The 8,519-nt window shown below is 44.2% G+C and overlaps 1 long non-coding RNA gene across 1 annotated transcript; it reads left to right on the top strand.

Annotated features, from left to right (window-relative positions):
- Positions 1 to 2,397: 2,397 nt before the first annotated feature.
- Positions 2,398 to 8,010, top strand: LOC117037040 (uncharacterized). The gene is made up of 3 exons (XR_004425466.1): positions 2,398 to 2,561; positions 4,294 to 4,726; positions 7,498 to 8,010. It is a non-coding gene; the product is annotated as an uncharacterized LOC117037040 (long non-coding RNA).
- Positions 8,011 to 8,519: the final 509 nt, after the last annotated feature.

Here is an 8,519-nt window from a genome sequence, read left to right as displayed (position 1 = left end):
GGGACCCAAGGTAGTAGGATGCTGTGATCAGTCAGTTGTGGAGGATGGTGGTGAGAGGGTGTATGATTAGCAGGTTTGGGGCCTGGTTGATTGACAGGACCATGGGAAGAAGGCAGGTGAGAGGACAATTCTATTTTGGACATGTCTGCTCTGAGGACCTGTGGGGTATCCAAGGAGCCACATCCAAGATGTGAGATGCCTCTCACTGTGCTGGGTCAGCTTCTCTAGAAGCAAGTGTCTTATCTGAATGCAAGTATTTTATTACGGATGTGCTCCCAGGAGACACTGGTGAGGGAGTGGGGAAAGCAGGCCAGGGACTTGGAAGAAGCCAGGCCAGGGTGCGGTCTCAGGCAGAGTCCTGTGAAGGGTAGCTTCCCCTGATCCCTCAGGGGAGTTCTGGTGTTAGTTCTACCTCCGAGTTATCTCAGCCTGGGGGCTGGCACATCATACTCCCATTCCGTCTATCACAGGCTTGGGGCTGCCCTGGGTGGGTGAGAAGTAAACTAATAGGCACTTCTAGGTCTCAGTGTATGAAGGCAAAGGCTCCAGTGACTGGAGGGTGGATCACTGAAAGAGAGTGACAGGCGTGGCTAGTGGAAGCAAAAGCCCACTGAAGATGGAGAGGGGATGCAGAACCAGCAAAGCCATCAGAGGGCACCTGGGTAGGATGCCACAGTGTCCGCTGGCCACACGGAATCCTCGCCCCTCATGACTGCTCTGCAAAGTAGGTGCATCCACACTTTGCTGATAAAGACACCAAGTTCAGAGAGGTTAAGTAACCTGCCCATGGTCACACAGCTAGAGAATGATGGTGAGCCCTGGAACCCAGGGCCTAGTTTTTATACATCTCATAGCTGCTAGTGAATAAAGAGAATGCCCATTGTCAGGGCTGATTCCACACCAGCCACATCCACGTGACAACTCCTTTGCTTCAAGCAACCCCAGGAGCTATTTTCATTCCCAGTTTGCAGGTGAGGGAGCAAAGGTGCAGAGAGTCACCTGGCCAGGGCCACAATGCTAATAAGCAAAGAAACTGGGATTTGAACCCAGGTCCATCTGACTCCAAACCCCTTTCCAGACAGCGTAATCCACTGCCCCAGGCCTGCAGGGTGAGACACCATTCCAGCGATAGCCCTGAGTGTCTTGGAAAATTTGTGGGGTGAGGGAGAATATTTTAAGTTTGTTGGGGGGGTGGGTCACTTAATCTCCTTTGGCAAGAAGATGGAATGAGCGGAGGCCGGAGTCTGTGCAGAGCGGACTGCCTCGGCCTCCCACTGGCCCAGGCAACAAGAAAGAGGGCGGGACGCTGGGGGCTTTGTTGTCAGTGTGGTTCCTGAAAGGGTAATTTTACAAACAATGCTGAGAAGTCGATTGTGGCAATAAATTACCATGTGAAAAGGAATTATTTTGATCACTTTCTGTGTTCTGGGGCCCTGAAGAGTGCAGAAAACAAAGATAGGTTGAGTAGGATATTCTATTTGTGTGGGCCAAGAGTGCAGGCGCAGATGAAGGAGTGTGTGTGTGTTTCCGTTCCTGCCTGCTTCTCAGCTTGGTGAAATGCATTATGTGGGTGCTAGGCCCTTCCACCCGACGGGTATTTACAGGTGCTGCATTTTCCCTGGAGACCTGCCTGCCCGGGATGTAGCAAGAGGAGCTGACCTTAGGGGAACCATCTTAAGAGCCCACGGTTAGTCTGGACCTAAGAGATCGCTTATGGGGTGTTGAAGGCCTTCCCCCAGGTAGACTCCCGTGGAGAGGCTGGTCGGAAGGGCCCTCTCACACGCCAGGCAGAGGGAAAGGCCGAAGGGAACCCCTTTGAGTTTGAGAAGGACTCCTTACAGAGCACTTTGACTTACACACTTGATACAATTTGTCAACATTTGCTTAAAGCTAACATGCTCAGAACTGAACAGGCCTGTGCAACCAGCACCCAGATCAAGAAAACAGAACATGACCAGCTCCCCCAGAGCCCCCTCCTGCCTCCTTCCTGTCCCTCCCCCACCAGGGTAACCCTCTCCTAACTAGTCACAGCATAGATCAGCTTTGCCTGCTTTTGCACATTATATGAAGCGAATTCCACAGGTACGTTTTGAAAGGATGACTATAAACTTGAGTCCTGTAAAGCAAACAATAGGTTTGCTGCCTGGGATACTTGTAATTTTAAAGGAATGTTTTGGTGAAATCTTTTGGAACTGGATTAATTGTCCTTGGTCCCAGGCCTTGTGTATGCTAAGGTTTCTTAATAATGAGTGTATCTTTCAGGACTGGGGATTCATTTGGGGTTCTGGAAATTTCCCCATGTTGCAGGCAGAGCATCAGGGAGGAATCACCACCCTGACACTGAGTTTTCATTAAACGGGACTGTCTTGCATTTCCTTTTGTTTTAGATCACTGATTCTCAACCCTGGCTGCACCCTGGAATCACCCGGAGAGTTTTAAAACATACTGTCCCACCCCCAGAGGTCCTGACGGTTTGACTCTGATCATTTTGGCCTTCATTGTCCTCGAGGTTGACCTGTAGCGTGTCAAAGAACAACTTATTCTGCCGCTTGTTAAAGACGGTAAGGCCAACGTTATTCAGGGTGATAGTGATCTCCCTCCAGTGAGGTTTTGCAGTAGGGGAGAGAGACTGGGCTCAACACCAAAAACAACAAGGAAAAGTGAGGATTTATAGTCAAGGAGCAGAGGGTGATGGGACTCAGGCCTGGAAAATTACTAAAAGTATAGGGTAACGCCTTGGTAAACTAACCCGACGAGATTCTTGCTGAAGGCAAGTCAGGGCGATCAGATACGACTTTATCCAATGGGGAATTTGATCCGCTGTCCAGGGTGATCAGAAATTGGTGGGGGAATTCCGGTTAAACTGACGCGACAGGGTTCTTGCTAAAATTGGGCCGTGCCAAAGGTGGGCGCGCAAAAGTCGCGGCCCAGTAGGGAGAGGATTCAGAGGAACCTGCCTCGAGTTTGGTCAGGGACACTCTTAGTCAAGCTGCATGTAATCTGGGTAGAGAAGGTTCTGGCCTTAAGAAGACCGTGATGCTGCTGAAATGAGGGAGGAACGGAATGATGCATTTGCCACCAACATGCTGAGGGAAGCCCAGACTCGGGGCAGAGAGGGCACTTCTCCAATCTCCTCCAATGCCAGCCCACGTGGGCCTTACCATCTTTAACAAGCATCAGAATAACTTGTTCTTTCACCCAAGAGACATTGTTATGGTGATGACGGGGGCGGGGGTGAAGGAGGAGATGGAGGATGAAACTGAAGAAAATTGTGCTTACTACCTTTAAGCCTCTATGTTTTTTGACCTATAACGTATTGGATAAAATAATACCGAATCCATAAGCTTTCTGGGAGTATCAAGCAAGGTAAAGCATTTAAGCTATTTAGCATGGCAGTCGGTACATTGCAAACGCTCAGTAAAATATCACCGTTTTCATCACCATCATTAAAAGTTGCTGCAGAAGGAACAACTCGTGACCTTTAATCCTCAATTAAAATGTGCCCATTTGAGCTCGGCCAGAGAAGAACAGTGACCTAATATTCTTAGAACCCGTAGTTTCTTTCCTGGAAACTACTCCAGGAACTTCAGGGGCTACAACCATGGAAACAAGTTCCTGAGGCTCATGGGACTTCAAGATGTGACCAACGTGCAAACCGGGTCTAGTTTTGCTTAAAAACGCAGGGTGAAGGGGTGGGGACTGTTGGAGGACTGTCCTGTTTAAGGCATACACATTGGAGGCAGAGAAATTTTTCTCAGGAAAAATAATGATTCTTTTCCGAGAACACAATGAAATGCCATGGGTTCAAGCCAAAACCCAGAATTTTGTAAAACTGTGAAAAGAGGAAAACTTTCCTACAGCTGAAAATTTAAAGAACCACAGCTCTGAGCACTCTTATTTTCTTGGATTTTGATGAAGTCAGGGTAAGGTGGATCAAGGATGGAGATAGTGTCAGAGGGAATTCAAGGTCACCCATTTCCATTCCATTCCTGTGACATGAAAGAGAAATTTAAACCCAGCTGAAATGCAGGCTTTGGGCTAATGTCCAATATTAGCAGGATAGTGTCTCCAAACAATTTTCTCTGGTCCTGTCATGGTTTATCCCTCAGCTTTTACATTCTACAGGACTTTAAAAGAGTATTTAGTCCTTTCATTTGACAAGTTTGACAAGGGATATTGACAAGTACCCTGTGTGTCACACCCAGGGCGATACTTTTTCCATTTACTAGATGTATTGAAGATACACTCATTTTCACCTTCAACCTTCTTAACAAAACCTCAATTTTGTTTCAGTGTCTACCTCTGCCTCACGTGACTCAGAAGAAGGGAGCATATCTCCATCTTCAAGGATAGAGCCTGATTTCGTAATCCCAGTCCTTTCCAATGAATATTTAGTAAAGGTCACGTGACTCCGTATTGGCCAATGAGAAGTGAGAAGTTTGCTGAACATCTCCAGGAAAGTAATCTTTGCTCCTCAGAAAGAGTCAGCCTGGATATGTCTGTGTCTGGAAGTGACACCTGGAACTGCTGCTCTGATCTTGCTACTGACACAATAATAAAATCCATCGAGATGGGGGATGGAAAGAACCTGGGTCCTGGGAGACTTTGTTGAGGTTGAGTCTGCTGACTGCCCCTGAACGCTGAACTTCCAGTTATGTGAAGGAGTGATTATCTCAATGGCCTGGAGTTTTCCATTACTTGCAGCCCGAAGCATCCTGAATGCTATGTGAGTATTCTGGGTCTCAGAAGTTAAGTGAATTGCTTCTGGTGACCCAGCTTTTAAGTGGTAGAGACCAGGCTGAAACTGATTCCTTGTTAAGCTTGCTTCTTTTCTCCATCCCAAAGTGACAGTTTTACTTTTCTGAAATTGATCACAGGGTTTGCCATCATTGAATTGAATGTTTATATCTCATTCTTCCTCAGGGCAGTTAATAAAACGATAGCCAGTAACGATCACTGTAGCAGACAGAGCTTCCATGCCCTCCCCAAAACCAAGTATGGGTGTCATAATGGACAGATACTGAGGTCCTGGCTGTCTGCCAGATTTCTTGTCTAATTTCATTCCCTCTGCCGTCTTTGCTGAAATGCCAGCCCTACACCTTTTCTCGGCTCTGGTATGGTACATTATAATTTCCAGTTGTTCTAACCAATGTAGAATTGGCCCTTCTTTGCTTTGGATATCACTGTAGCATCTATATGCTTTTATCTTCTTGCTAAGATATCTTGTTACACGGTTATTTTACTCATCTGTTGTATTAGGATGCTTTCGTCCATAAGAATAGTGACTTTGTTTCCTCACTTAATGAGAAATCCCATGGTTGGTGATTCCAGGGCTAGTGTAGCCATTCTGTCTGCGTCAAGGACCTTGGCCCTTTCTTTCCTTGTATATTCCTTACCATGCTTTGTACATTGGCCATGCTTTGTCCTACTATTTAAAAATGGCTGCCATTGCCCCAAACACCATGTGATCACACAGGGAGGTCCAGAAACAGGAAAAGAAAGGGGGGAAACATCCTCATACTTTTCTCTCTCTTATTTTCCACAGAAGACAATCTCTCCTCAAAGCTACCTAATAATTTGCCCAAGGTCACAAAGTTAATAATATGGTAGAACAGGGATTTAAATGTGGACAGTCTGACTCTAGACTGTCCAATAGAAATATCATGCAAGCCACATATGCAATTTAAAATTTTTAGAAGGTACATTTAAAGAGTAAAAAGCAGGTGAAATGAATATATTTTATTTAACGTAATATATTGAAAAGATTATTTCAACATGTGAGTAGTATAAAAGTAATGAATGAGATGTTTTACATTTTTTATACTAAGTCTTTGAAATCCAGTGTGTCCTTTATATTTATAGTATACCTCAATTCAGTCACTATATTTTCATTGGGAATACTTGATCTGTATTTGTAATTCATAAAATTTATGTTGAAAACGTAGCTACACATACCCAAGCTGTTCCAAATAGACTTAAAGTTTCCCAGTAACTGAATCAAGTAGCAGTTCTTACATTGACATTAATTAAAGGGAAATAAAATTAAAACTTCCATTCCACTGTCACACTAGCCACATTTCAGGTGTTCAGAAGTCACAGGTGCTAGTGGATCCTGTATTGGGCAGCATACTTCTAGAGTCTGTACTCTTAAGCTCATTGTTACCAATTCCTTGTACCCAGGCACGTGGTAATGTGTTAGCAAGTATCCACCTATATTTAGGTGGTGCCAAACGCTACAACTAGAAGACTAGAGACCTGCCTTGTAGTTGTTGCCCTGTTTCCAATTAGCTGTGTGACCTCAGGTGAGTCACTCTCCTTCTCTAGACCTCTGCTCATTTGTCAGTGTGTGATCTCAAGCATCTCTTCCAGCTTTCAGATGATGTATTATTTCTGTCTTCCGAAAGAGGAAGGAATCAGGACATTTTTAAGTCTCTGGGCACCAGGGCACACACATACATTCTCTTCACTGCAATATATAAAATTGGTGTTTCCAATCCCTGGCACCTGCTGAAATGCTGTGAGCAAGCAGGGCTCACACAGCACTCTTCTTCTCATCCGGTACCAACTGTGTCTTTCTCCACAATGCCCGGGATAAAGAAGCACTGAAGCATTGTCCAGGCTCCGAATTCCAGGAAATATTGCTAGTTTGTTCCTTTTTATACCCTTTTAAGGAAGAAATACCGTATGCATGGACGGAAATCCCTGTGTGGTTTCTGCAATGGTTTTGAGTCACTAGCCTCCTGGAGTGGGCTGTGTTCTTTTATATATAAAAGAAAGGGCTTTTCTAGATTCCCTTTTGTTAGACTGTTTATATTGTGTGCTCCGGGCATGTTAGTTAGAATGGGGCTTTGGGTTTATTGGAGAGCATAAAACTTTTATTATATTTAGTAGAGCTATGAAAGAATGGCCAGAGGGTTCAAGTCAAACTGGAGAGTAACTATGGAGGCTTGAGCCCCAGCAATCCACATAATAACTGGGTTTGACCAAAACTTGTCTTCCAGATGGACGACGTGGAGCTGTCAGTGGGATGAAACTTTAGAGCTCTGTGGGAAGGACCCAGTTGTCAAAAACAATTCCCCACCCTGGTGCCCTGACACTGCTAGAGGTTCATTTCTTTGGGTCACGTAAGTTAGGCAGAGTGGATATCGCCTCTTCACTCACAAACGAGAGATTCTAGTCTTCTGTGTGGATTTGGGAGAAGAGGATAATAAGAAACTGAATGGGAGAGGAAGGTAGAAGGGGCAGGGGGAACCAAAAGGACACTAAAGTAAGAGGCTAAAGGTTGGCAGCCATTTTAGATTAAGCTAATGGATATTAGAGTTCATACAGAACCAGGAAATACATAAAAAGTCTGTCACCAGTTTATGCTGGGCTTAAAGGAAAGGCAGGCTAAAAGGGAGCAGGAGTGTGGGGTTTAGTTACCTCATTTCTTTGACCAGAGTGGGAATCGGAAGGAAGGAGATAACTCATTTATTCATTCATCTTTTCATCCATTAGTTGTGGTAGACAGCTTTCAGAGGTACAAACCATCACTCCGGCCACTCCTTCCATCAACAGCTGGATTTATTTCCTCTTCTGCTTGATCTGGGATGGCCTGTGACTTGCTTTAACCAGTGAAATGTGGTGGAAGTGACACTATGCCAGTTCCAGGCCCATCTTTTGGGAGGCTGCGTCATGCAATCAAAAATCCTCAGGCTAGACCCCTGGATGATGAGAGGCCACGTGGAGCAGCCTGAGGGGCCAGAATCGTGAGTGAAGGCTTCTGGAACCTTCCTGCCCAGGTGAGTGACTAGCCAATGCCACATGGAGCAGAAAAACTGCCCAAATTCAGGACCCATGGTATCATGAAAAATCTTAATTGTTGTGGAGTTAAGCCACTGTGTTTTGGGGTCATGTGTCACCCAGCCTTAGGTAACCAAACATTTACGACATGTTTTTGGCAGCTATGTTTAAGGAGGTTCCCTTTTATTCCAGTTTTCTTAGGTCATTTTTGATCATAAATAGGAGTTGAATTTGTTAAATGACTTTTTCCACCTTTATTGAAATGATCATGTGATTACTTTCCATCTTTAGTCCATTAATCTTTAATTTGCTCTGAAATTTCTTATAGTTTTTGAGCAGAGGTCTTACATATGTTTCATCAAATTTATTCCTAAATATTATGTTTTTTAATGCTACTATAAATGGCATCTGTAAAAATTTTTCATCTTCTAATTGTTTGTGACAGTATATGTAAATAAAATTGATTTTTAGATATTGACCTTGTATTTTGTAACTTTGTTAAACTCGCCTATTAGTTTTAGTAATTTTTAAAAGATTCCTTAGGATTTTCTACATATACAATCATGTCCACAAATAAGGATGTTTTTACTTCTTTCTCTCTAATATTTATGCCTTTTATTTATTTTTCTTGCTTTATTGAACTTGCTATGATCTCTAGGACGATGGTGCATAGAAATGATAAGAGAGAACATACTTGCTTTGTTCCTGCTCTTATGGGAAAAGCATTCCTTCTTTCA

This window comes from Rhinolophus ferrumequinum, chromosome 17 (genome assembly GCF_004115265.2).
Source record: "Rhinolophus ferrumequinum isolate MPI-CBG mRhiFer1 chromosome 17, mRhiFer1_v1.p, whole genome shotgun sequence".
Classification (NCBI taxonomy): domain Eukaryota; kingdom Metazoa; phylum Chordata; class Mammalia; order Chiroptera; family Rhinolophidae; genus Rhinolophus; species Rhinolophus ferrumequinum.
Note: the sequence above shows the minus strand (reverse complement) of the source record. Positions and strands in the feature narration are given on the sequence as shown.